At 37.3% G+C, this 27,998-nt stretch overlaps 1 long non-coding RNA gene and 1 pseudogene across 1 annotated transcript; one reads left to right on the top strand and one right to left on the bottom strand.

The window, feature by feature from the left end:
- Positions 1-20,888: 20,888 nt before the first annotated feature.
- LOC148197003 (uncharacterized) lies at positions 20,889-21,505 on the bottom strand. Its single transcript, XR_015780402.1, has 2 exons — positions 21,366-21,505; positions 20,889-21,217 (listed from the first exon to the last, which is right to left on the bottom strand). It is a non-coding gene; the product is annotated as an uncharacterized LOC148197003 (long non-coding RNA).
- A 2,629-nt stretch (positions 21,506-24,134) lies between these two features.
- The window catches only part of LOC148197002 (uncharacterized), a 4,736-nt pseudogene continuing 872 nt past the window's right edge, over positions 24,135-27,998 (top strand).

Here is a 27,998-nt window from a genome sequence, read left to right as displayed (position 1 = left end):
AGGCAGTGGTTGCCGTCGAACGGACTGGACAACAAGGGTCAGTGAAATGCTTTCAGTGTGGAAGACCACATTACCGATCGTCATGCTCTCAGATGGTGGGAGAAAAATATTGCACTCGCTGCAGGAGGAACGGACATTTGGACAGCGAGTGTAACATGGGAAGACGAGCGGTCATGAGGCCACCGAACGCTGGAAGAGTTCAACAAGGGAGAGGCGGTCGAGCCAAGCAGTTGGGCGAGTATATGCAATCACGAGCGCTGAAGCAGCAAGCTCAGGTACACTCATCATCAGCACTTGCTTATTGTTTGGAAAGCCTTGCTGTGTATTGTATGATTCGGGGTCAACACACTCCTTCATCTCGAAGGCGTGCGTTGAGAAACTAGGGTTAGCAGAGAGCGAGATGCAGTTCGACTTGGTGGTGTCAACCCCAGCGGCTGGTGAGGTTAGGACGTCTACAGTCTATGTTAGATGTCCTATAGAGGTTGAGGGACGTAGATATAAGATGAACCTCATTTGCTTACCTCTTCAAGGTTTGGAAGTGATTCTAGGAATGGATTGGTTGGCTACCAATCACATTCTTATAGATTGTGGTGAGAAGAAGTTAGTGTTTCCGAACGAAGAAGAAGAAGATTTTTCTGTGACGCTCGATCAGCTAAAGGAAGACATCATGGAGGGCGCCAGTTGCTTTCTGATCATGACGCATTCGGACGAAGGGTTGGAAGGATCAAGTCATGAACGATCGTCCAGTAGCAAGCTGAGTGGAGGACGATCGATCGTAGATGAATTCCCGGACGTATTTCCGGATGAAGTACCTAGACTACCTCCTCCATGCGAGGTAGAATTTACAATTGACTTGGTGTCGACAACAGGGCCCATCTCTATTGCACCATATCGGATGTCACCAGTAGAGTTGGTTGAACTCAAGAAGCAGATTGAAGAATTGATGGATAAGCAGTTCATCAGGCCGAGCGCATCACCTTGGGGAGCGCCTGTTCTCTTAGTGAAGAAGAAGGATGGCAGCTCTCGGCTCTGCATTGATTACAGGCAGTTAAACAAGTTGACCATCAAGAACAAGTACCCCTTACCAAGAATTGATGACCTACTGGATCAACTACATGGAGCCACGGTATTTTTGAAGATTGATTTGAGGTCCGGTTATCATCAAATTCGGGTTAAGGAAGAGGACGTCTAGAAGATTGCTTTCAGGTCTCGTTACGGACACTACGAGTATGTAGTGATGTCGTTCGGTGTAACGAACGCACCAGCGATATTCATGGACTACATGAATCGCATCTTCAGGCCGTACCTGGACAAGTTTGTGGTCGTCTTCATTGATGACATCCTCATCTACTCCAAGAGTTGTGAAGAGCATGAGGAACACTTGAGGATCGTACTTGGCGTATTGAGGGAGAAGGAGTTGTACGCCAAGTTATCCAAGTGTGAGTTTTGGATGAAGGACGTACAGTTCTTGGGGCACGTAGTTTCTACGGAAGGCATCTTAGTAGATCCGGCCAAGGTGCGAGCGGTACTGGAATGGGAGAGTCCGCGTTCGGTCACTGAGGTTCGAAACTTCGTAGGACTCGCGGGCTACTATAGACGATTCATTGAAGGATTCTCTAAGATAGTAGCTCCATTAACTCAGCTGACCAGAAAAGATCACCCGTTCGCATGGACCGATCGGTGTGAAGAAAGTTTCCAAATTGAAGAAGAAGTTAACGAGCGCTCCAGTCTTGGTTATTCCGGACACGGCCAAACCGTTCGAAGTATACTGTGATGCTTCTCATCAAGGTCTGGGTTGTGTGCTTATGCAAGAGAGGAGAGCAGTCGCGTACGCTTCTCGACAGTTGAAGATACATGAGAAGAACTACCCAGCGCACGACCTGGAGTTGGCAGCAGTGGTTTTTGCGTTGAAGATTTGGAGACACTACTTGTACGGATCTACATTCCAAGTCTTTAGCAATCACAAGAGTCTCAAGTACCTGTTTGATCAGAACGAGTTGAATATGAGGCAGAGGAGGTGGCTTGAGTTCTTGAAGGACTATGACTTTGAACTACTCTACCATCCAGGGAAGGCGAACGTCGTAGCGGACGCCTTGAGTAGAAAAGTAGTTCATGTCTTGTCCATGATGGTCAGAGAATTAGGTTTGGTGGAGAGTTTTAGAGATCTAAGGTTGCAGTTCGACTTAGGACCGAACAGTATCAGATGCTGCAACCTTAAGGTATCAAGCGATATTTTTTATCAAATCAAAGAGAAGCAGTCGGCCGATGAAGACTTGGTGAAAATTTTGAGCGCACTCGGTACAGACAAAGCCAAGTACTTCAACACTGGAGCGGATGGTCTCTTACGCTAGAGAGACAGGACGTGCGTTCCGAACGACGGCGAGCTGAAGAGGATCATTCTTGAGGAAGGGCATCAAAGCCGTCTTAGCATGCATCCTGGCATGACTAAGATGTATCAAGACCTCAGGAAGTCTTTTTGGTGGCCGGGAATGAAGAGTGATGTCGCTCGTTTTGTGGCATCATGTCTAACTTGTCAACGGGCCAAGGCAGAGCATCAAAGGCCGGGCGGCGTACTGCAACAACTTGAGATTCCTGAATGGAAGTGGGACAACATTTCCATGGACTTCGTGACCCACTTACCTCGTATGGTCAAGAATCACGATTCCATCTGGGTGATAGTGGATCGACTGACGAAGAGCGCTCACTTTTTAGCTGTCAACCTGAAGATGTCTATGACGAATCTGGCTAAACTCTACATCAAAGAAATCGTTCGGTCGCATGGAGTGCCTTCTAGCATCATCTCGGACCGAGACACGAGATTCACATCTCGGTTTTGGCAATCCCTGCAAAGCGAGCTGGGTAGTAAACTCCAAATGAGTTCGGCCTATCATCCTCAGACGGACGGTCAATCCGAGAGGACCATTCAGACGCTTGAAGATCTGCTGCGTACGTGCGTGTTGGACCACATGGGCAATTGGGATGAAGCCTTGCCTTTGGTTGAATTCACCTACAACAACAGTTTCCAATCCAGCATTGGAATGGCTCCCTTTGAAGCTCTCTACGGAAGGAAGTGCCGCATGCCACTATGTTGGTTTCAAGAAGGAGAGAAGGTGTTAATTGGACCTGAGCTCATTCAACAGACGACCGAGAAGGTGAAGTTGATCCAAGAAAGGTTGAAGACGTCGCGGAGCAAGCAGAAGTCTTACGCGGATAAGAGGAGAAGACCTTTGGAGTTCGCTGCAGGAGATCACGTTTTCCTTAGACTAAATCCAACCACTGGAGTGGGCAGAGCCGTTCGTCCAAAGAAGCTATCCCCCAAGTTCGTCGGACCTTATCAAATCTTGAGGAAGATCGGACCAGTGGCGTACGAGTTATCCTTGCCTCCTCAACTGTCCAATCTTCATCCAGTCTTCCATGTTTCTCAACTCCGGAAGTACATAGCTGACCCTTCTCACATACTGGAGTTAGAAGACGTTCGTCACCGTCAAGACCGCACGCTGGGAATGCAACCAGTTCGCGTTGAAGACAGTCGCACCAAGTACTATAAGAGGAAACCCATCCGTTTGGTGAAAGTGGTCTGGGACGAGAAGACTGGCGACTCTACATGGGAAGTGGAGGATGCCATGAGGGACTTGTATCCCCATCTGTTTACGGGTAACTTTTAATTTTCGAGGACGAAAATTTTTGTAGTTGGAGGGAATGTCAGACCTCATTAAAACACACCCAAAACCCCTCTACGCGGACGCTAGGTGTCAAGCAATTAGAATTCTGAAATCAGATAGTGGAAGGCAGGTGTCGGCAGGAGAGCGGACGCTCGTTTGGACGCTTAGAATTCTGATTGTTTCTGAAACTTCTGTCCCACTCTCTTCTGCATGCACCCTCCTTCCCAAACTCTAAACTTTTCATTTTCTCCTCCTTCCCACTAGAAACTCTATCCTCTCTCTAAGAAAACTCACCTTTTCTCTTCTCCGATCATCATTCAGAGACCGTAGAAGCGTTTTCGGTGTCATAAGCTTCATTCTGAACCGAACAGTTCTGAGTTCTGAAAATGGTAAGTCTTTTGTCCTTAGTCGTTCGTTCTATAGAACATGCAAACCAAGTCTCGGTTGCATGCTGATATCTTGTCTGATCCACTTTTGGTTTTGGCTGTTGGTTAGTTTAAGAGTTGTGGAACGTAAGGGTAGAAGAGATTTTAGTCAGACAAACCATACTTCTGCCTCTAGGAGGATCGTTCACACTAGAGGTAAGGGAAGCTTATTCAATTTAATTCGTATGTTTTTACTGTGCTGCATGGACGTGTTGTGAGTTGTATGAAGCATGACTTTGTGATATTTGATTATTTGATATATGATAATGATTATGAGCTGATGTATGAGTAATATGAAATGTGCTAGGATATGAATGTATGAAATTATGAAGTTATATGCTGGGAAATGAATTTGAATGCAAATGAATTCTAAATATGAAATTCCCTTATGATATTGAACGTTCGGCATTGAACAGTTCTTGACCGTTCGGTGTTTCTAGTAAACTTCTTTGAAATTGAATTCTTTCATTTGGAAAGAATTCTAGTTGAGGACGAGCGCCTTCTTGTAATAGTGCTACGTTTAAGCGTTCGGCCAATCGTAGATGCAGCTGAGTGTTATGTGATGAACTGAAAATCTCGTAAACTTGTATTTGTATATTTAGTTATTTCCTAAACACTGTCTCTATCGTATCTTATTATATTATTATTAATGTTTCTATTATAAGTTTAATTAGTGATAGGCCCCACCCCAAGCTCTCGTAAAGAGTGGCGCTCGGTATTATACCGAGCGTTTGTACTCGTTTCTAAGTGGTCAACCTTGATAAAACTGTGTTCGTCCAAATTCAGTAGAATCTCCTTTACCGTGCTAGGTCATTAACCGACATTTGTTCTATATATATATATATATATATATATATATATATATATATATGAATTATTCTACATATGGTTCTTTGAAGTCTTGGCACATCTACCTTCATTGTCTCCGACCTAGAGTCCCCGTACCTGATGTATTCTTTGAGTGTTGGTTGTAGTTCACGAGAGTCAGTTCATTTAACTGATTCATGTTGTAAGTAATGTTCGTCATATATTGTATAATTGTACTCGATTTATTCTTAAATCTAAAAGTAACCCTTTCAGTCTTATTCTATTCTGGAACGGGAGATTTCTCGGTCTCGTTCCTAGTGTTCGTCCTCATTTTGAGTGGGGACTGAACGTTTGGTTTTTGTTGTTAGTCGAGTTGGTGTTAAAGATGAAAATAAAATGATGGATAATAAGAGATGAAGAGTATATGAGATGGATAAACTGTTGTGGAATATGAACAAGCGTTCCGGGGAGGAACGACTCATGAGTGAATATTTGAAATTGTAAAGTATGACTGTGGTAATGCTAAGCTGTCGATTCATCCTGATGTTCCGTGAGTACTCGTCCTCACGTAGAGGAGAGTAGGTCATGTGTGGGAACGGCAGGAGGTCCTGGTCCTTAGGGGTACTTTGGACAGATAGGACTAACCTCGGGTGGCAGTTGATGATAGTATTCCAGTTACTACTGTTAACTTTTTGGCAAGTATACCAAATCGTTACAAGTAATACAGTGATAAGTAAAGTATCGTTCTCCTCAGGGAATTTGTGTTGCGTTATTCAATTAAAATTTATTTATCAAAATCAATTTGAACAACAAAATATAAGTGAATTAATAGTCTCAAACTAGATGACAATTTAAAATTGAAATTAAAATTTAAAGAAAGCTTCATTGGAATTGACTTCATGACCACATTACAGTAACTATTCTGAGCAATATAACTTGCGTTCAAACATCAACATCACAGTATCTTGGTTTAATTCCTTAAAACAAGTTCTAAAGAATTATGTTCAATTATTAATTCCTTAAGTAATTAAACATAAACTTTGCATTAAGAACGATGTTATTGATGACCAGGAGAATTGAAACTATTCCTAGCCTCTTTCCTTCTGGTTGCTTTTCTTGCGTTAATACTCAAATTTACTTCCCAGTACAATTTAAATATAAAAACAAGTTTTATTTTACTTCCATAAAATAAAATAAAAAGTAAACAAGAAAAGCATATGAACACAACTTATATTGAACAGGAAAGATTACATCAAATGTCAGCCATTACAGTCAATTCCAACGAATAAAAGTTTAGTCTATCATAGACATCACAAACATACTCATTTCTGCAATTCCTTGCATGATGTGCAGTCTTGATGTCTTCAGAGAGGTCTCTTGATGGTCTCCTTCTCCAGAGCAGTTCTCCAAAAATTATTCTTTCTAGTCTGATCTCCTTTTTCATCTTTCAAAGCACGTCTTTTAAGAGACAGTTGAATTCTCATAACTGCTCCATTCGCTCTGCGCACAGAAGCAGATTCGCTGTGCGAATTAAAATTAATTCAGCACTCAACTGCACAAATTCGCTAAGCGCACAACCTCTGGTGCGCTGTGCGGATTGCAACTTTTCATTCTTCTCAGATGTCATTCGCTCAGCGAACCAATGGTGGTGCGCTGTGCGAATGTATTCTCCTGGCTCTGCGAATTTTGCTTCTGCTATGCGAGAATTGGCTGACAGATTCACTTTTGTACAACTTTTCCTGAACAATAATTTACAACACAATCTACTTCCTCTTACGACTTTTCACTGAGTAATAACATGAATAATTACAAAATTGAGATCATTTATAAGTGTCAAAACATCTGTTTTTCACACTTATCAACTACATCACCCGGGTGCACGAACGTCGTAGCTACACAGATTTCATACAGTCCGGACGGTCGGTCTAGTAGTAGGCCTTGCTTGAAACATATTGTTAACTTAATCTGTGTGTTGATGGTATGAATTGTATGATTTGTAACTGAATTAAATTACATAAGCTTACCCTGTGTTTTCCTTGTGTTGTCTCGTATTGTACGTTCGTCTTGTCGTTGCAATGATCATTCGTGTGGATGTGAGCAGAAGGAGACGCGCTGCTGGAAGAGGCGCTGGAGGAAGAAAATTTGGTAGAGGTAGAAGTGAAGACCGAACAGTAGGACGTTCGGTTAGTAGTTTAGTTATTTTGTAAGGTGGTCGTTCGATCACCTTTTTCTTTCGTTTTGTATGACCGTTCGATGTTGGTTTTGTAAACCGTTCGGTCAAATATTGCTTATCTTGTGCAGTTAAGTTTGTAGTTCTATGTAAGGCCGATCGGCCGTAAGCGTACGTTGTTTAGTGTAAGACTGAACTGATATATTATTAAATGTAATTATTTCTATTATATGGTTTATTACTGTATTTTTGGGATGTTACATTTACTAGACAGTTATGATCATTTTGAATATTTTAGTGTATTAAAACATTCTCATGACATTCATGGTTCAATAATTCCAATTCTCTCTTTCATATGCATAATTTCACCCATTCTTAGAAGCTTATTTGCATTCATTTATCTTTAACTAGTCATTTTTTATTTGCTTCAAATTTTAGACATTTTAGTGTTTTAAGAGTCATTTAGTGTCATATTATACATGCTCAGACAGTAGAAATATCAGTTCATGCATATCATTCTACAAAACCCAAAAAACTGCACTTGACTAAAAGATGTCAAAACTAATAGTGAATAACTTTGCTGCCAACTTTCGTTTAATTAATGGTTTTTCATTTTTTTTTTTGCATATTTGATTAATGTTTGCATCATATTCATACCCTTCGGCGTACAGAGACTTAGTACAATCATTAGTATTGCATCGAACCCACATAATTGCATGATCATAGCTGTTGTAAAAAATCATTTAATTGTCTTTACTGTAAAATTTGATTCAGCCAGTGATTTTGTGAATTCTGAGTTTTTGACAATCTCCTTAGTTAGGTTGGACTAAACTTAAAAAAGAAAACCATGGTGAAGGGTGAATGATCACTAGTACAGTTAAGGGAAATGGCAGCGGTTATTTTCGCTGATAGGCACCGGTTCCTGAACCGAGGCATATTCAGGCGAGGTAAAAAGTGGTAGACTTTATGCCTCGGCCTCGGTTATTAGAACCGAAATTGTTCCTCTCCCTCTACTGCCTCGATTGGAGGCTGAACCGAGGCAGTAGGGTCCTTTTTTTATTTTTTTTCCTTTCTTCTTTAGCCAGTCATATAAATTTAATTTTGGTGCCTCGGAGTGGGTCTCCTTGACAAAGTTAACAGCACCTCCAATGAACTTGATCATGCGTGAATGGCTAACCAGACCAAATAAACGTACAAAGGAAGCAAGTAAAATAAATCAAAACAAAATCTCAGATTCAAAAGATGATTCTCAGATTCAATTCAACAAATCAAAACAAAATCTCAGATTCAAAAGATCATTCTCAGATTCAATTCAACAAAATACAAAACTCTACTGATGCAAAACTCTACTGAAACCAAATGCAAAACCCGAAGCAGCTACGGTCAAAAGCTCTCCAGCGACGGTCACAGCTGCCTGAAACCCGAAGCAGCTACCCGAAGCGGCGCTCATGAGCATCGTTCCTCCACCCTCCGCATTTGCCTCCGCCGCTTCTCCTTCTCCTCCGCCGTCATCAAACCCTAATTCGCACCACCACCATCAACATCAGAAAAACCCTAATCTGACCACCACCACCACCACTATCACCGCCGCCACCATTGACGCACCATCACCGCTTGCTCTTCCCTCCAGAGGCGACGCACTCGCAGGAGATTTTGGAGCAGTAGTCTTCAGAGCGAGACCGAGAGAGCGACGGAGCGAGAGAGCGAGACCGAGAGAGCGACGGAGCGAGAGAGCGAGCCAACGAGAGAGCGACGGAGCGAGAGCAAGCCAGCGAGAGAGCGAGGGGAGGCGAGAGCGAGGGGAGGGAGGCGACAACGAAGGGAGGGGAGAGCGAGGGGAGGGAGGCGAGAGCGAGGGAGGCGAGAGCGAGGGGGGAGGCGAGAGCGAGGGAGCTAGGTTTTCGTTCAATTTGGGGAAAACTTTTGGGGAAATAAGAGGCTTATATGCCTTGGTCCTTCTTGGGCCTGAGGTAGTAGAGGTTTATATGCCTCGGTCCTTCCTACCAACCGATGCAGTATACCCCTTCCACCTCGGGTTTCTCTTAACCGCGTCAGAAACCGTGTCAGAAACCGCTAATTAGGCACCAGTTGCTTTCACAACCGAAGTGGTAGCCCTTTTTGGCATCGGTCTAGTTTGAACTGAGGCCTATAAGGTCTCGTTAATTACAAAATTGCCACCGTGTCTGAATAGACAGCGGTTTGGTGTAAAGAGAGGTCTATTGTGCGAGTTTAAAAGCACATTTTGTACTAGTGGATGAAGCGTGAGTGCTTGTGGAAGTTGGTGGAAATGAGAGCTAAGCTGACAATTTTTTGGTGTTTATGAATGATGGAGGTGTGGTGTTTGTAATGCTCTAAGAGAGGTTGGACTAACTCTTGGAGGAAGGTGACTAGAGGAAGCCATAGGGTAACCTAGGGTTTACCATGGAGGTGCTCTAGCCTAGGGTGACCTAATAAGAATAGTATGACTCAAATTTGACAGCATAACAATACTCTATTTCAAAGGTAATTACATGAAGGAGAGACACATCTATTTATAGGCTAAGGTGTCTCAAAATGGGCAGAAACTAACCTAAAACAGTCACCTTGGCTAGCTTGGAAGTAAGGAGAAATTATCTCCAATAAGAAGACAAGTGGTGAAAATCCTCTCAAATGAGATGTGACATGTGGTCACTACCTATAGAAAATAATCTCCATTCCTAGAGTGACATGTGGCCACTAACTAGGAGGAAAACAATCCAATAGGAGGGTGACACTTGTCAAGGTCATTCATTCTCTCTTGTCTACCAAGCTAGCTAAAAATGTTGACCCCTTGGTCAACTTATGGTGTGGACATCCCACCTTGGTTAACATTAGGCCTTGACCCTTTGTTGACTTTGTTGGTCAAAGCCTTATTCTACTTGGCCCAAAATACAAGGCCTAAATTAAATCTTATACCACTATGCCCACAATACAAAGCCCAAATAAATCTTAGACTACTTGACCCAAAATACAAAGCCTAAAATTATTCTGACCCTACTAGAAGATTGATGATGGCTAGAGATGGCCCAAGAGAGAGTCTAGGCCCATATTTCACAAATGACTCCAACTATTTTTGAATGTGCTTGACCGTGGCTAGGGGGTATGCATCAAGATGTCAAAACTAATAGTGAATTATTTTGCTGACAACTTTGGTTTAATTAATGGTTTTTCATTTTCTGCATATTTGATTTTGTGTTTGCATCATATTTCATACCCTTAGGCATGTAGAAACTTAGTCCAATCATTATTATTGCATCGAACCCACACAATTTCATGATGATAGTTGTTGTAAAAAATCATTTAGTTGTCTTTACTGTTAAATTTGATTCAGCTAGTATTTTGTATTATGAGTTTTTGATTCAATTTGAGCATTCATTCATTATATTTTATCACATAGAAATATGTTTAGGTCATTTACATAACATAATTATTAGGCCATTTACATCACATAATTATTAGGCTGGCTAATTTATCGATTTCATCAAAACACTTGATGAAACCTAGGCTTTCATTGAGGCATTTCATCAAACAGTTTTAAATTTCACATTTAAGAATAAAATTAGAACAACCTAGGACGCATAAATCATTGATGTCATGTTTGTTATTAGTTTATCATATTCATATACGATTTTAAAACCCTTAAGCAAATATGAAGAAATCATTGAAATTTTGCCTTGAATTAATTGTTTTGGAACTTGGTACTAAGAGTGACTTGGGTTTTGTTGTTTTTGCATGTTCTCAACAACATTTTTGCATCATTTTAGAGTATATTGTGTATTCATTTTATTCTGCCACTTTTTGTTTAATTTAAGGGTGATCATATACTCAAATTTAGATACAAAGTGATTTACACTTCCTTGGATTAATACATTGGTTGGCTTCCTATATGCATTGGGAGGAAACTAAGATTTTTCTAATTCATTAATTGACAAAGGGGTTAACAAACTACTTACAAACAACCTCCTTGCAAACGTTGTGACACTTATAACATTTTAGGAGTGCCTTGGTCAGTAGTCGATGAGGGAGTTCCTCTAATACTTTATGTTGAGACTGCTCCACAAGAGTCACCAGTGTATCACACGAGGAGATCAACCATGTAGGTTTCTAGTTTAGTAAATTGGGAATTTTGGCCGATCGTTCTCATTGAAACAATATTTAGGATCCAAAGTCTTAATAGCAACTTTAAAGTACCTACACTTGAATCCCTTATACAAAGCGACAAATAGTTGAAAGAGCCACTTGTTGGATTCACTTATTAAATAAAGAAGGTGTAGGAGTCAAACATAACACCTTACATAAAGTCTGAAATGCTTGAATGACCGCTCAAGCGTTTGGGTGAAGCGGGGTGGGTATGATGTTTAACACCTGCAAAACCTCTGTTTGAAAGTCATCGAACGAGATTCGCATGAACAAGCCAGTGAAGAAATAAGCGTACACAAAAAGAAGTCTAGCTTAGAATCTTCCCAACCGTGGTGCACCCATTCATTCCCTTTCCAAAGTTGGAGATTCACAACGTAATCCTCGATATTATCAACGATTATATAAACCCGATCGGCTAAATCCTCTAGATCATTGCCCCATCAAAACTGAGTGTTGTACTCACGACCTTCATGGGAAACCTAGTCATAGCTTGAAATCTCTGGTAGGTTTAGTTCATCCCCCTTCATCGATGCGTTAACTTGAACTTCCCCAATCATATTCTAGGAAGGTCCCTTCGATCATTTCATTTCTTTAATCACTGATGAATTATTTGAATTAATATTTTTATCTAACCATTTGAAACCAAGATTTATTTAAATGAGACATAACGTTAAGAATCATTTCATGATAATTATACTCTAGAACAAGAATTTTTTTGAATCAATGGTCAACTCATATGAATATATGGAAACAATTTATTTTACTGATGATAAAATTGTTGATCAATTACAATTAGAAAAGATCATTACTTTAATGATACAATTACGATACAATGTTACACAAAGTTTCCTTAAACATGATAAAAGTTGAATGTTGAAGAAAGAATAAAATTCAAATCAAGCTCATGTGCATTCAATAAAGGAAAAAGATATTATGAAGACCATCAACAAGAAAAAATTGAAGACTCAAAGACTAACATTAAAGAATTACACGGATTAATCAAATTGAAGAAATAAGGTCCAAGTTTAGTTGAGTCATACGGACCTAGATCAAGCCGAGCTCCAAACAAAGGTTGAGCTTAGTCAATCTGGCTTATGTCGATACATCTCAACTCAGGCTCAAGTGGAACCAAGTTGAGAAAAAAGAACATTCAACCGAGTTAAACAAGGCCTATGTCGAGTTAAGTTTGGCTAGGTCCAGGTTAAGTTAGCTCCATTAGGACCAAGATATAAATTAGGTCAAGTATGTTGAGTTGAGCCTGTGTTCGATTGAGACATCAAGCCTAGATTAGGTCAGGGTCATACCCAACTAAGTTCGACCAATCTTTGGTCAGGTCGACCAGAATCAACTCGGCCTAGTCAAGCTAAGTCAACTTTATCTAGGTCGAATTGAATCGATCCGACCTAGGTCGACTTGACTCAAGGTAGGCCTACATTCAATTAAGTTCGATTAGGTCTAGGTTTTATTGAGTCTAGTTAAGGCATGCCTAAGTTGAGCTGACTCTAGCCAGATCTAGGTCCAATCAGGCTTAGGTGTGATCGTCGAGGTGGCCTGGTTCAAGTTGACCTTGTGTTAGGTTAAGAGACCATTACCATATCTAATGAGAGGCATCTTAGATCGCGTTGAGTTGGCCATGACCCAAGTTGAGTTGAGTTAGCCAAGGCTCAAGTCTAGCATAGTTGACTTAGCCCCACGTTTGGTTGAGTTGTGTTATGGTAAACATGGCTAATACTAGTTTATATTAGGTTAGGCCAAACCCAAATTAAGATGAGTTCGACCAGTACATAGTGAATCAAGTTGAGGTGAGATTGAGACAAACTAGGTTAGGTTGAACTAAGTCATGTTGGACTTGTTTTTGGTCAAAATCGAGCCAAGATGACCCGAGCCCAGGTCAAGCCAATATAACCAAGGTTTAGGTTAATCAAAGTCGAGGCAGACCCACATTCAATAAAGTTAATTAGTCTAGGCCTAAGTTTGGGTGAGTCTAGTCAGGACGAACCCAGATTGAGCCTAGTCTAGCCAAGTATAAGTTGAGTGAGGCTTTGATGCAATCAAGATGGGCTAGGTCAGGTCAGGCTAAGTCAAGTTGGCCTATGTTAGACTCAAACATTGTTACCACATCAAGTTGGGACCATGTTAGGTTGAATCAAGTTGACCTTGCTCCACGTTCAGTCAATTTATGTTGAACCAAGGTAACATTGATACCAATTAAAATAAGGTTAGGTCAAACTCAAATAGATTCGAGTGTAACAAGATATAGATCATCTCAAGGTGATTTTGAGATAAATAACCTCAGGTTAAATTTGGTTGTTTAGATATCTGAAACAAATTTTGATTGGAATGTTGGATAAATATGTGCATAGAAAAGGTTTTATGCATGTCTTTGAATATGATTTAGTATGGATCAAAAAATATGTGATAGGATATAATATATTTGATTGCAATTTACCTTATTTAACTTTTGCATAACTGATTCTGTCTTAAAGAATTGATATATTCTCTCTTAAATTGTAGGATCCACATACTTTGTATAGCCTATATATTATACGCTTGTTATTCTTTCCAAATCAATATAACATATCTGCACAAATCCTTACATGGTATCAACCTAACCTCGATCCTTCATCACCCTTCCTTTTTTTTCTTTTCTTCCCATGGCTAATACTGTTCCTTCCTCTGAAGGTGCTTTTTCATTTAACACCATGATCCACATGCTAAACATACGCCTTACCCTAACCAATTTCATTCTCTGGCGTCGTCAAATCCTTCCTCTTCTCGAAGGACATGCCCTCTATGGTCATATCGATGGCTCATTCATAGCTCCTCCTGCGAAATTACCTGCTACTGATGGATCTTTGACGATTGCTAATTCAACATTTATCACTTGGAAACAACAAGATCAAAGACGTGTAAGTCTCCTTCAGGCCTCTCTTACTGAAGATACTCTAGTTGAGGTACTATATTATGACACAACAAAGTAGATCTGGACTACTCTTGAATCCCTTTACGGTGGTGACTCTAACCAATGAGAAATTGGGATAAGAGATCAGCTGTTGCACCTCACAAAAGGCTCATCCATTGTTAGGGATTTTTCCAAATCATTTCGAGGCTTATGTGATCAACTTAGCCTTATGGGCAGACTAATTGAGGATTTAGATAAACTACACTAGTTTCTACGGGGTTTAGGTCCCACTTTCACTAGCTTTGGTGCATCCCAATTAGCCATGCAACCAATGGTTACTTTTCGTGATCTTCTTTCTACTGTTGGGAGCTTTGAAATGTATTTACATGTCGTTGAATCTACTCATTCTCAAGATGCTTTTTATTCCATTACTCAACGTCCCTCCCAATCATCCGATCAACACTTTCAATCGGGGTCGCGTTCTTCCTCAAATGGAAAAACAAGTCGTGGTCACCAAAACTCAGATCGGGGTGGTCACAATAGAGGATGTCGTCCTATTCATTGCCAAATCTGCAGGGGAGAAGGTCATTATGCCACATTTTGCCATCAATGCTATGAAGGTGCCTTACCTCAATCTCTCAACCTTGCTAAATCATTTGCAAATTTTTGCACCTTATCAAACTCAAACAAGTCCGATTGGTACCTCGATATTGGAGCTTTAGCGCACATGACAAAAAACTCATCTGATTTAGACTTAATCAAGCCTTATTTTGGTAATCACACTTAAAAATGGTAATGCTCTCCCTATTTCCCATATTGGATCTCATCATTTGACCAATACTTTAAACCTTCTTTATACTCTTATTGTGCCTATACTACAAAAGAAATTTGTTTCAATTAGTAAACTTTCTCGTCACTTTTCTGTGCATGTTATATTTACTAACACATCTTTTCTGCTTAAGCAAAGGGGTACAATGGAAATTCTGGCAAAAGGGAGGCATGAACACAACTTATATGTATTAGAGCATGGTCACACTGCTTTTGTTTCTGTTTTAAATTGCAATAAGCTACGAGGATCATTTGAATTGTGGCATTATCGTTTGGGTCATGTTCACTTTGATACTATGTCCCATCTAAGAAAAAGAGGTTTTTTGTCTTTATCTTCCATCTTATCAACTCCATCTATTTGTGGTTACTGTGAATTAGCTAAAAGAAAAAGACTACCTTATTCCCTAAATGAGAAACGCGCATCGCATGTTGATGAGTGCATATTTATGCCCACATTTATGGTTTAAAATTCAAATTTTTGATGAGATTCTTGTGCTTAAATGATTGATTTAAAATAAGATTTGTGATGATTGACTTTATCGGGTTTGAGAATTAAAGATGCTTAAAATGTGATTTTAGTTGCATAAATTATTTTTGATAGTTTAATGTTTGTTGATGCAGCTAAAATTAAAGTTTGAATTACAATTCTGAAAAAAAGGAAAAGGCTAAAGTGCAATTAAAGGAAATTTCAAGACTTCTGTGCAATTTTGAATAAAATAAAAAGGGTTGAAATGTAATTTTGGGCAAGTTTATTTTAAAAGATAATTTGGAGAAAATATATCTTAAGATATTTTATTTGATATTGTTAAATAATTTCCTTATTTAACTATATCAATAAAAATCAAAAGATAATAGTTGCCAAATCTTTTTGAATCTAGAAAAGATATTATCAAATATTCTAAAAAACTTATTAAATATGTTGAATATTTGAAAGATATTAGATATAAGATAAAAGATCTTATCAACAGAAGATTCAAAGTCCAAGCTCAATCAAGCCTACATAAAGAGACCCAAAGGAGACACAACTCATTCATTCTCAGACTCCTGCACTGGAAGCCATCATCAACCACTCCTCTGACTTTTATTTCATCATGTATTCTACTCCATTCATGGAGGACTAAGCTCCTAGAGCTTTTCCACTGTAATTTCATTATGGATTCTGAGGTTAAGTTGAATTAATGCAATTGTTTCTTTTGATTATTGATTTGAGTTATGCTTCTTCTATGTCTTTCACCTCTCAATCATATTAAAAGTAATGATTTTTTCATCATAAGGTGTTTGAATCTACATGCATATTAATCATATGAGTTCAAGGGTTTCTGGGTTTGATTGAGAATCTACTTTGATTAAATTTAGGAACTTTCATATGATTAAACGAGTTTTTTCTATCAATTGAGAATGTACTTTGATTGGTGGTAATAATTTCAACTATAATTAATTAAGAATTTACTTTTATTAATTAGTTTTCAATTTGGTTAGGAGATTTAAGAATAGACATGATTAAACACAATAGGATTTGATTGAGAATGTACTTTGGTTGAATTCATTGTGAATAATCTAGAAAGGTCTTGCATTTGATTGAGAATCTAGTTTGGTTAATTGCATGATCGCCCTCAAATTAATTAAGAATGTAGTTTAAATAATTTGAAACTTGAAGAATAATCAATTGAACAATGATCTATGGATAACTGATGATGAATCTATCTTGGAAAAGTAGTGGAATTAGCCTATTTCATCATAATTGTTTCTAAGTTTCCTCTTTGTTCTTCAAACATTAACTCCATTAGCATAACTTTTCACTTTTATTCTTGAGCATTGCATTCATTCATAAGATTCAAATATTGAAAAACAATTTCGTATTCGTTGGGAGACGATTCAGGGTTACTTTAACCCTATCTACTTTCTTGACTACTGACTTGGCAATACTGAAATTGCCTTGAAAAGTAGTATTAATTTGATAGCTTCAACGATAGCGTATCAAATTTGGCGCTGTTGCTAAGAGAATATGGTTAGTATTTTGAATATTTTGATTCTTATTTTTATTTTTTATTTTTATCTTTATTCATTTTTTTTATTTAACGCAAATACATTTAATTTACTTTGAGTTATTTCCTAGCCTTTAGTTATTCTTATTGTTAGAAAAATATTTGTTCTTGTTTTAATTAAGAATTTCTCTTGAGAAATACTTAAGGCTAGTTTGAATATACTCTGGCTAGGAAACACTTGGTACTTAAGTTGTCCATTATAACACACCTCTCTTTCCTGGAAGTGGATCCAAACAAAGTCTCTCTTATCTCTTATTTGAAATCTTTCTCTAAAGCAAGAATAAAGGAAAAAAAAGAGAAGTCAAGAACAGATAACACTTCCTACATTTGAATCCATACCACCTTCATTATCTCCAGTCATAAATATACCATATAATCTTTTACCTGATCTTATCCTAAACATAATGGCACAAAGAACTATCAGACAGCTAGCCACCTCTCACAATACAATTATTCGAAGTAACATTGAATACCCTAATGAGGAGTAGGAGTTGAGACCTGGCCTATTAAATGCCTTACCAAAGTTCAATGGGTTATCAAGGGAGAATCCACACAAGCACTTGAGACAATTGCACATGTTGTGTGAAAATTTTAGATCTCCAAGGATCACAATAGAGAGCCTTAAAATGTGAGCTTTTCCTTTTACTCTTCAAGGACCAGCTCAAGATTGGTGGTATTATCTCTCTGCAGGGATTACTAATTGGGAAACTATTGAAAGACTCCTTCTTGAAAAGTATTTCCCTACATCCAAATTATCTGCCATTCATAGAGAAATTCAAGATATAAGACAAAGAGATAGAGAAAATCTTAGTGAATATTGGAAAAGATTCAAGAAACTATGTGCTTCATGCCCTCAACTCCAAATGGAAGATTTCATTCTAAGCTTTTATGAAGGCAAAAGTCCAACTGATAGATCATGGGCAGATGCTGCAAGCGGAGGATCTTTCTTAGACAGGTCACTAGAAGATGGTATAAGTCTAATAGAACGAAAGGCAGTGGACAATCAATAGTATGGAACAAGAGAAAATTCAGTGACTTTGTTGAAGGGAGTGCATGAAATTGAAAATGGTTCAATTGATGGAAAGAAGATAGATGAAAGATTAAATAAGCTAGAGAGCAAACTCGATGAGATTGCAAGCTTGTTTAAAACTTCAACTCCACAAATTGCAAAGAAATGTGGAATTTGCATCTCAACAGAACATTATACTCATGAATGCCCTAGCTTGGTGAAAACCACTGTGGAAAACTCATCTTAAGCTTTTGCTGCAAACATGTTTGGAGGAAATAGACCATACCAGAATTATAATGACTCATCCTTTAATAGGTATCAACAGAACATGCAACCTTATGTTCCACCTCAACAAAGGAAACAATCTCAACTTGAAATGCCACTACAAGATTTCATGAAGACAATATTTGAACAAAATTCAGAAATCAAGAAATCAATTGTAGAGTTGACTTAGAGGGTGGATAAGTTAGAGGCTAAGGAATCAAATAAACTGTCTGTACAAACAATGATCAACCCGCGAAATGTAACTGCTATTACTCTAAGAACGGGTAAGCAAGTACAAGGCTTTGAGGGAGCCCAAGAGGATGAAGATAAGGAGAAAGAAGACACACAAGTTGATGAGAATAAAGGACCAAGTGAACCATCAACTGAGACTACCACTCAAAAATCCAGGTTAGTATCCTTTAACTCTACTTCTAAAAATTCTTCTTCATCTTGTTCTCCACCTCCTCCATATCCAAATCGGTTGAAGCCGAGAAACAAAACAAATGGAGGAATTAGACCAACAAATTTTAAATACTTTCAAAAAGATGGAGATCAATATTCCCTTGCTAAATGTTATTAAACAAATCCCTAAATACGCCAAGTTTTTTAAAGAACTTTGCACAAATAAAAGGCATAATAGGGATAATGAGGTTGTGAATTTGGGAAGAAATGTGTCAAGCTTGATTAATAAGCATATTGAAATACTGCGAAAATGCAAGGATCCAAGTATGTTTTCTGTTCCTTGTGTTATTGGAAATTCAAAGTTTAACAATGTCATGCTAGATTTAGGGGTTTTTATAAATATAATGCCTTTATCAGTGTTTACTTTTCTATCTCTGGGACCTCTTAAGACTTCTGGTGTGGTCATTCAACTGGCCAACCATAACACAGTTAACTTTGCAGGTGTGCTTGAGGATGTGCTTGTCTAAGTAGACAAGTTAATTTTTCCTGCAGATTTCTATATTTTGGATATGAAGGATGATGAAGGAATCTGTCCAACAACTATTATCTTAGGAAGACCTTTCATGATGACAACACGAACCAAGATAGATGTGCATGCAAGGACATTGACCATGGAGATAGGAGACGAGAAGGTGCATTTTAACGTATTGGAAGCCATGAAGCACCCAATTGAAAAGCATTCTCTGTTTTGTATTGATTTATTAAGTGATGTTGTAAACAATTTTTCTTGTAGTTTCTTTGACTTTTTTCAACTTTTTCTCCATCTTTGGACTATTCTTTTTCAAATATGTCGTGCCTAACTTTGGACGACAAAGAAATATGTAAAGTAGGTGATATTAAGGACGTGGTGTCAATATATGATACCTCTTAGGCGTCCAAGTGTGATGTTGAGGTGGCTGAGATTACCTTAAGCAGTAAAATGTTGCCATCTACGGTACAACCACCCATTTTGGAGTCGAAACCCTTACCATCTCATTTGAAATATGCTTATCTTGAGAAGGATGAGAAACTCCCTATTATTATATCTACATTACTTACTGATGAGCAGGAAAAACAGCTATTACAGGTTATCAGAGATCACAAGAAAGCAATAGGCTGGACTTTAGTAGATATTCCTGATATTAGCCCTTATTTTTGCATGCATAGAATACTTTTGGAGGAGGATGCTAAACTAGTGAGACAACCTCAAAGAAGACTAAATCCTAAACTGATGGAGGTTGTAAAGAAAGAGGACACCAAGTTGCTACAAATAGGTATTATATACCCCAATTCTGATAGCACTTGGATGAGCCCTGTACATGTGGTTTCCAAGAAATACGGAATCACAATGGTCAAGAATGAGAAAGACAAGTTGACTCTTATTCAGAACAAAAGTGGGACACATAATTTAGTAGTTGACTATCTTAGTAGGATTGAAAAGGGAAAAAATAACATTCCGATGAAGTTCTACTAACATTCCTTCTATGAAGGAGGTAAGTACCCTCTAGACTTTACTTATAGGATATAATTTATTTAATTGCAATTTAGCTTATGCATAATTGATTCTGTCTTAAAGAATTGATATATTGTCTCTTAAATTGTAGGATTTAGATATTTTGTATATTATACGCTTGTTATTCTTTACAAATCAATACAGCACACGTACAACAATCCTTACATAGTTGTTATTAGTAATTTGAGGAGTGGAAATTCAATGTAAAAATCTGAATCATTAGAATGCAAGTTTGTAATGTATTCGAAATTATTTAATTTTTTTTGTTTTTTGATAAAGGGTGGTCGCAGAATGAATATTGTCCAAGCGATATCTATCAAAATCTTAAGCGATGATATGTGTAGCTCATGGGAAGGAGAGGTTAAGGTTGAAGACCTTCTCACCACTTGGAAAAAGTTTTTTTTTTTTTTCTTCTGAGGGTTAGGCAACATAATACGCGCCTACATATGGACAACTTATTCTCAGTAATAGAAGAGAAAAAATCCTTAGCTTTATAATCACAATGTGGGTTATATAGGCCAATCACGACTATCTCCACAACTTCAAAGAAGTTCATCTTAATAAAAAGCTTGCAACACTTTCAAATTTTCTTCCTAAATTGATAAAGAAGGCATAATTTTTCTTTAAACTCATAAAGTGTTTGAAAAATTCATATGGAATGATAGACACAGGAAAATAATTTAGATTATAAAAAAAAGATGTGGCTTCCTTAAAGATACAGAGATACAGAGGTACACTAAATTTGTAGAAAAATACTAAAATTGAAGAGTATTATTATTCAAACACAAACTTCTTTTACATCTTAACTAATACAATTATTTCTACCTCAACAAAGAGAAACTCCAAGCCAAACTTCACGCATTTTGTATATTATTCCTTACTATTAACCGCCGCATCCACCGCCGCATCCACCGCCACATCCAGCACCACATCCAGCGGCCTGAGTGTTACCCTTGGTACTTTTGTTGTCGTCTCCACAAGCAAATATGATGACTGAAATGATAGAAAGAGAAGCAATAATCATGAGAAACAAAAATATAGGTCCAGAATGAAGCATCAAACCTTCTTCACCTCCATTTGAAAAGTGTCTAGCCATATCTATCTTTTCACTATAAATCTCTATATTATCACATTAACGTACATGCGTCTTTGCTGTATAAATTTGGAATTATTCCATCTTTCCCAAGTCAACGGTATGAGACTTTCGAACCACGAAAATACCAAGAACTTTCGATCATACATATACCTTATCTTTTTCTTCAACTTCACATTCTGAGAAATAACGCGTATATATTAAAATGGACAGAGCTAATTATTGAAATGGAAAGCCAAAAGGTATAGCTTTTAATTGCCTTTGATTTTGACTTCATGGAAAGTTACTAGCTAACTACTTGAAAATCATATATACCAAATTTCGTTATTGACTAATTAACAAATTTATGTGTATTAAATTAAATTAAATAATTTAAATTTATATAATACATATTTATTAAGATTATATAATAACTGTTTTAATATTTTTACCCTAAAATATACTTTTTTATTTATTGAAATTTGTGATAATATTTTAAATTTTACTGAAATTTATTTGAAATTCATTTAAATTTTTAAAATGATTTTTCTACATCAAATTAATTTTATTTCATCTTTCAATTTCGATTCATACCCATTCATTACATTAACTTACTCATTATTTCTTTCATCAATAAAATTAATCACAAACTTTTCACTTGTTTTTTCTATTTAAAATCCTATAAAGAGTCTAATAATAGAAGGATATGTGGGATAAATAACACATCTTACTTTATGATTATGATATCGGTTCATAAAGGCAAAAAAAGGGTAAGATTTTGCCTCAGTTCACAGTTAACCGAATCAATAGGTTTTTTTTCTTTTTTTTAAAGGACTTTTCGCCTTGGTTCCTTCTGAACCGAGGCAGTAGAGTGGTTACTTTTTTTTGGCTTTTCTCTCTGAGGAAGCGGTGCCAGTTCGATTGAGGGGGCGGAGCGAGATCGCGCCCGGTTGCGGAGTGAGATCGCGTCAAGTGGCGGTTCCGACTGGTCCTGGGTTTGATGGATCGGATTGGGTGGCGATTGGTGGTGGGGTTGGGGTTGGGGTTGTAGGGTAGGAGGCGTGACGGGTTTGGGGGTGGGACGGGTCAAGATGAGGATGCGGCCATGGGCTTTGGGGGCGGAGACGGAGGAATAGGCTTTCGCGAGAGTAGGTTGGATGCAGCCATGGGCTTTGGGTGGCGATAACAGAGCGACGACATTGAAGGAGAGGTTGGATGCAGAACCTTCCCTTTGCCTAGGTTTTAGGTTGCGTCGACGAAGGCAGAGGCGCTGCGAGGGAGCGCGACGACAATGGTGTCAAGGCAGCATGCCGGCGACGATGAGGAGGCAGCGTGACGGCGAGGCAGCGAAGCGGTTGCGCGAGAAGCAGGGGACGACGCAACGGGAGGCAATGTGAGGCTGAATCTTGCTCGAGAACAGCGGAAGAGTGGTGGCGACAGAGCGGCGGAATGGTGGCGACGGAGAGGCGGAGTGGTGGCTATTTTAGGGTAACAGTGAGAAGAAGATTTGAGCGAGAGAGAAGAAGAGGAACAGTGAGAAGGAGATTTGAGCGAGAGAGAAGAAGAGGAACAATGAGAATGGTACCATGAAAGCAAAGAGATCTATGAGGTTATAAAATGCTATACTACCTCGGTTACAGGTTTACCTGAGGTAATAGAGACATACTGCCTCCGTTTCAAGCATACCCAATGCCTAAAGTGTCAGAAAATAATTAAAATTTGAAAACATATACGCGTTATATGCCTCGGTTGGCGCGTAACAGATGCTGGAAAGCTTTTGTGCTTTGGTTCTACTGATACCCGAAGTAGTAGACCTTATTCAAAAATTATGTTAGCTTCTATCACGTGATTTAAGTGCGCGCTGGTACCACTTTATGCCTCCGTTTCTGACTTAATCGAGGCAGTAGACGTTTTACGCTTCAGTTTCCTATAAACCTAGGTATATAAGTTCTCTAAAACTACAAAAATGCCACCGCGCTTTTATACACTTCAGTTTCAGTAAAACAAAGGCATACATAGCGCGTTAAAAAGCTTCTTTTTTACTAATGTTTAAATCTTCAATTTCTAAGTTACTCGTCTTTCTTTTGGTTACTTGTTTCCCTTAAGCTAGGTAGGGGTTGCATTTGTAGAAGACACTCTAACACCCAAGTCGGTCTAGCACATCAATAAACAATAAATATAGTAATTAATGAACGTAATTGATGTATCTCGTAGGACATACTATTTATATTATTGTTCACGGGCCTTGCTGGAAGGGTTTGGACCATGTGACCTAATCACCGGTTAACCTTGGCCTAATCCTTTCTCCATCATCTCAGTGGTAGGTTATCATTTCTAGTTGATCTTGATGATGTTGATATGTTCTTTGACCGAATACATATCTACCTAGTAAGCAAATTTGTATTCAGCCATAAGGTTACCTGAACATGTACAATACATCACTACCAAATTCCATGCAATTACCAATGAAAATAAATTATTAGTAAATTTGAATTATCGACGGATTTTATCAATGAATTTATTTTGTCAGTTAAAATTCATTGGTAATACATATTTCATTTACTGACAGTTTTTTTGTTAGTAAAATTTATCAATAAATGAAATTTATATGAATTTTTTTGTTAGTAAAATTTGTCGATGACAAGAGTGGAAAATTTCTCGCCCACTATCTCACTCTTCGCGAGCCACGCACTAGAAAACTGAACTCCCCTTTCTCATTCTCCTACGAGCCACCATAGAAACCACTACATACTCAATTTAACGAGATGTAGTAGAACCCATCACGCCCAACTCTTAAAACCATCAATGTAGAGAGATACACCAGAAGCCACACTCACTATGACTTTAGAAAAGGCAACCTACCGTGACAAAGAGTTGTCTCGCCTCCACGGAGTGACTACCGTGAACTCTAGATTAGCCAACTACTACGATGAGGGCACCAACGTTGTACGCGCTCTGCTGTCGCATGTATGTTGCTTGGAAGAAGAGTCTCCACTATCAACGTCGATGACTGGATTGGCATGACCCCTAACAAGTTTTTCCCTAAAATTTTATCAAAGTTTGTGATGAAGGATTCAACTAGATTGAAGATGAGTTATCCCTTTCATTTGTAATGTGTTGATTTTTTGTAGATTGAGAAAGCTAAAAGAAAGAAGAAGAAGGGTATTGACGGAATTTACTAATAGATTTTTCCTTCGATAATTATCGACAAATGTTTCCTTTAGTAATTATCAACAAATTTAAAATTTTACCAATAAATGTTTAAATTGTACTATTACAGACAAATTTTGAATCATCGAAAACTTTTTGAAAGTGTGAATGGTATGGCGTTGAGCGGTAACAAGTTACTGTTGAGCACTAGTTACCACTTTAGGTCTAGAACTTTAATTCAAGATTGTTGAGCGACAGAGTTGTGTCGTTGGATGAGGCATTTTGCGAGAAGAATGTCGTTGATCGTTAGAACTGCCATTAAGTGTCACCCTTTGTGAAATGTTGAGCAATGAGTGTTAGGAATGTGCCGCTGAGCATCACCTTCTACGAGAAGTCTTGCACTAAGTGTCACTCTAAGCGCCAATGTATGTTTTTGGTGAATTTCTAATCCTTTGATTGTTTCAAGTAGTTTACCATGAGTTATATGTACGTTTATTATAGAAATGGTGATGCTTCATGGATTGATAACATGATAGTGAGTGTGTGTGGAATTTATTCATGTATAATATGATGGTTATGATGAGTTTTTTATTGGTTATGTGCATGGCACATGTGTTTGGCGTAATTCCATAGATCTTATAGAGAGATTTTATGGTGGTATTTTAGTAGAGTAAGTATTGATCTAGGAGTCCAAATGTTGGAGGTTATCGTAATTCTCTAATAATCATTCAATCTCAAGTAGAGAAGGGTGAGGTATGTGGTGAAAGGAGCAAAAGGTCCTAGTTTAAAGGCTTTACCTTGACCTAAGGCGTTAACGGACTAACATTGAGTGTGGTAGGATGAAACTCATTGCCAATGGCTCTATAGAGCAGTAGAGGCCACCACATGTGCATGACCTCCCAAGATTTCACATCAATGCTTTATCTAGATTTTTTAAGTCTAGAATGAGTCATTACGTGTGATAACGTTGTTTTATGAATGAGTGTTGTATGATGTTTATATTTATTTATGAAAACTATTCTTGGTACATTAGTTTACACTTTCTTCTCTATTTGTTTGTTTGTTTATTTCTTTTGTTTTGCAATAATCACCTTAATGGTGGAAGCAGAAGAAGATGTTCCAGTTGATTTAGTGCAAGGTGAGGGGAGGCAACAACATAGTTACAGTTTGTTCTATTGTATATAAACATTTTTCTTTTGAATATTCTAGTTTCATAGTTTTCTTTATGCATTATTGTATATAGTTGTTATATTTCTATCTCACGTACTTAGTGATTATTATTTATATAACTTTTATTTAATACTTTTACATTATTAAATAGGTTCTTACATCAAACATGATTGTTTTTTTCAAAACACATTTAACATTTAAGACTATTTAATATTGCTATAATTTAAATAAAGCACTTATAATTATTTTAAAAGAATAAAATTTTTAATTTTTAAATTATTAAATTTAGTAAATTAAATTATTTAATCTCAATTGTTCTACATTTCAATAAAATATCTATTAAATTCACTATTAACCATGGCAATGGTCAAAGGAGGTTTGGGAAAGGGAATATGAAAATTCAATGAAAACTAACTACAAAGACAAATGAATGAATCAATTAATATCATGTACTAGGGATTATCTTCTTAAATGTGTCACATTACATCCTAAAAGATACATTTGATATTTACAAAGTTTTGTGTTATATTTCAATTTCAAAAGTCACTTTCATAATTTATCTTGATAAAAAAGTGTTGTTTGAAACTATAAATGACGAAATGTAAAGTTGTTACATCAATGCTAAGTCAAGATTAGAGTTATTTACAACTTTATAATATATCATTTTCCTTTATGCATATATATAAATGGCATATCTTACTTGCACTGTATTCATATATATTGAATTAAATTTATACATAACTTGAAAATGAGGGTAATTGTATCTCATAGTATTCAATTACCATAGGACTCATCACACTTTTAATAATACAAAACAGTTAATTCAAGAAAAAAGTACAAGTTGCTATTATAGTTATCTAGATATAACATATAATACCAAATTATATATATAAGGTTCTACACTATTATGATATATACTCCAGTGAACCAAAACAAAATGTAATAAAGTCCTTTGAAAATTAAAGAGACCAAAATACTCCAGTAGCAAATGAAGTTCTTCTCTGCTTCATCGTTACCAATAGCCATCAAGATCAGTAGCCCTTGTCTTCTTTGTAGTGCATTTGGAATATTTTGGATTTAGAAGATGATGAGGCCATGGTGGTAGTGCTTGATGTAGAGGATTAGGGTGTGTATGAGAGATGATGCAAGGCAGGTTAAGGTTTATGAGTTTTAATAAATTTAAATTTGAATATTCAATGTTAGTTTATCTGCTTTCCCTTTTCTTTTTAAAGTTTCAAAATTTAAACAAATATGAGTATAATGAGGATTGTTTATAATCAGTTAATAGAATAGTATAATTTATTAAAGCAGAGAATAAATAATTCATTTAAGTAAATCAAAGTGTATTAATCGATTAGATAAGTGAGCTAATTGATTAAAAACAAATAGCAATTTTACAACTTGATATGATTTTAGTAAGATTAATCGATTATAGAATCGGTTAATATTGATATAGACGTGTAATTTCTATTGAATTAGGATGAGCATGCAACATCTAGGATGCCTAATTCATTTCTAATGGTGTAGAATTTATCCTTAGGAAGTGGTTTAGTAAAGATGAGTTGGTCTCAATGTATTCAATCTTACATTCTCTTTTTCAGACATGATCCCTTATAAAGTGATGTCTGATCTCTATATGCTTAGTCTTGGAGTGAAGTATTGGATTTTTAATTAGGTTTATAGCACTAGTATTATCACATTTAAGGATTATTTGATCTAGGTAGATACCATAATCTTCCAATTGGCTTTTTATCCATATTGATTGAGCACAACAACTACCAGTTGCAGTATACTAAACTTTAGTAATGGATAGCGCTACACAAGCTTGTTTCTTTGAGTGCCAAGAGATTAAAGAACAACCTAGTAAGTGACATATGTTGGTAGTTCTTTTTCTATCAACTTTATAGCACCTAAAGTCCAAATCACTATACCCTACAAGTGATATGTTTCCACCTCTTAGATACCATAAACCAAGTATTTTAGTTGCTCTTAAGTACTTTATTATCCTCTTGAAAAGAATAAGTTGTGATTTCTTTGGACCTGACTGAAATCTTGCACAAACACATACCTTTGTACATTGTTTGGTTTACACCCTTATCAACCTCGTCCTTGTCTAAGTAGCAATTTGTAGCCATTGAAGTTGAGGTTTCTTTACAGTTGTTCATCTTGAACTTCTTTAGTTGCTTATTGCAGTATTTTGATTGATGGATAAAAATGCCTTAGTTTAATCATTTCGGAGGTTCCTATTTGTGCATAATCATCTCAAATAGGTCCTCGTATTTTTTTATCCCAATTAGGTCCCTTTTTTCTGTAAAATTGAGTCAATTTAAACCTTGTTGTTAATTGGACTAGACGGCGTTAAAATTTCTGTGTGTTGGCTTG

The sequence above is a fragment of the Vigna umbellata genome, chromosome 6 (genome assembly GCF_029865625.1).
Source record: "Vigna umbellata cultivar VRB3 chromosome 6, Vumbellata_1.0, whole genome shotgun sequence".
Lineage (NCBI taxonomy): Eukaryota > Viridiplantae > Streptophyta > Magnoliopsida > Fabales > Fabaceae > Vigna > Vigna umbellata.
Note: the sequence above shows the minus strand (reverse complement) of the source record. Positions and strands in the feature narration are given on the sequence as shown.